Here is a 2,539-nt window from a genome sequence, read left to right on the forward strand (position 1 = left end):
TATATATATATATATATATATATATATATATATATGTGTGTGTGTGTGTATGTATGTATGTATGTATGTATATATATATATATATATATATATATACCTACCTACATACCATCACATTCGGACAGTCGTCTTAATGCACACAAATACAACAAATTCATTGACTCACAAGAACAGACAGGATTAAAAACAAAAAGAAAAAAAGAAAATTTAAAAGAAAAAAAATCAGACGAAAAGAAACTAAAAACGCACACACTTTAACTTGCAGTAAGATGTGACGGAGCTAAAAAATAGCACACATACACACACACACACACTTGCGTACTTACACACACACATATACATGCAGACACCGACATACACACACACACACACACATACGTTTCTCTCTCATACAGGAACACACACCACGTACAAATATAATACACATTTGGCTCCAACGGTTGTGAGAAATGTCTTGCCAGCGACAGAAATTCATGTGTGAGTTAGTTTGATGTCAGCACTTCTCTCTCTCCCACCCTCTCTCTCTCTTTCTTTCTTTCTTTCTCCTTCTCCCTTCTCCCTCTCCCTTTTACCTTCTATCTCTTTCTCTCTCTCTCACCTCCTCTCTGTCTATATGTCTTTCTCTCGCTTCTTCCTGTTTTCCTTTTGCTCCTCCTATTCTCCTTCCACCTTCGTCTTTACATTACACTCCTCCTTCTTTCGCCTCTTGTTCCTCCTCCTTCTCTTCTGCCTCCCCTCCTCCTTCTCTTCTGCCTTCCCTCCTCCTTCTCTTCTGCCTCCCCTCCTCCTTTCTTCTGCCTCCCCTCCTCCTCAAATATTTTTTTGTCATTTTTTTTCATTATTTTTTTGTTCTATTTGATTTTTTTCTTTTATTGTTCAAAATATATATTATGACTAGTATCGCCATACTTCAAACTTAACCACTGCTACAACCACAACCACGAAACCAGTACCACCAGCACTGCAGCCAACACCTTTACAGTCACCCAAACTCACCACTACCGACCATTTCCACGACAGCCACAACGAGCCACCGAGGGAGCCTGGACGTGGTCCTTCAGTCTGCTAGAAATCGCAGCCAAATTTTTTTTTTAAATCACACCCTAATTACTTAGAAAATAAGAATATATTATACTGGACAATACTATCTTGGGTTTCCTTGTACATTTAAGAAGATAGGATGGTCACGGTTGGAGTGCTTCTCGTCATTTATCTACTCGGTCAGGACTGACCTGGGGCTAAAATAACTGCAGCAAATATCGCAGCTAATTAATAATCTAGAACAAGAAAACGAGAGAGTATCTTATTTGTTGATCACCTTGCTAGAAACAGCAATTAAGTGTCCCTCAGACCACATCCTATCGTGTCCTAAAAGCAGGCGCGGATACATTGCATAATGTAGTCCCTGGGTATCGTGTATATAATGTGAAAACAAGGTATTGATCTTAGGTTTGCTCCTTCAAAGCTGACCTGGGGCCAAAGCAACATTGTGAACAACAATCGACAGCCAAGACGAGTCAACGTGGAGGCTTCTACATGGTTAGTCGACCTGCAAGAAATAGCAGCCAATTATTTTCAAATCACCTTCTGTATAAAAAAAAATATACAACTATAAACACCTTACTATAAAAAAGGGGGAATAATAATAAAACGCTTTGTAACCCCACCTCACTCTCCTAATAAGGAAACTAATTAAACTTTGCATACATGTAATCATAATTTTTTTCTTTGTACAAGTTTAAAAAGATTTTAAAGATCTTAATGGCGAGATGAAACGGGCTATCTTAATCTTATTATAAACATCACAATTTACCCGCCCCCCTCCACTTATCAGTTTTTACTTAACAAGTACTGCCTACCACCTCCTTATATGCAAAATAAAAAAGCAATAAAAAACACTGATCTAACATACACTGTTTGAATAAACTTTTGGATGGTCACACCTGGAACGACTGTGATCAATAGGTTAGTCTTGCTCGATCATTGCTGCTCTGGGGCGAAAATATATATAACAACGAAACTGTTATAACAGCCATCAACGAATAACCACCACTGTCGCTCCGAACTCACCAGTAATTCAATAACTACTGCCACCATTTACCACCGAATTACCCTACTACTACTACTACTACTATGATCATTATCAAAGAATCTCCTCTAATATAGTGGTTTCCAATTTTGACAAAAGGCCAACAATTGCGCGGAAGACGGGTAAGTCGATAGCATCAACTCCAGTGCTCAACACCGAAAGGATGAGAGGCGAAGTCGACGTCAGCGGAATTTGAACTCAGAATAAGACGGACGTAAAATGCCGTAAAGCATTTTGCTCGGCGTGCTAACGATTCTTTTCTACTCTAGGCACAATTTTGGGGGAGGGGGGGGGTCAGTCGATTAGATCGACAGTACGCAACTGGTACTTAATTTATCGACCCCGAAAGGATGAAAGGCAAAGTCGACCTCGGCGGAATTTGAACTCAGAATAAGACGGACGTAAAATGCCGTAAAGCATTTTGCTCGGCGTGCTAACGATTCTTTTCTA

Source organism: Octopus bimaculoides, chromosome 2 (assembly GCF_001194135.2).
Source record: "Octopus bimaculoides isolate UCB-OBI-ISO-001 chromosome 2, ASM119413v2, whole genome shotgun sequence".
In the NCBI taxonomy this organism is placed as follows: domain Eukaryota; kingdom Metazoa; phylum Mollusca; class Cephalopoda; order Octopoda; family Octopodidae; genus Octopus; species Octopus bimaculoides.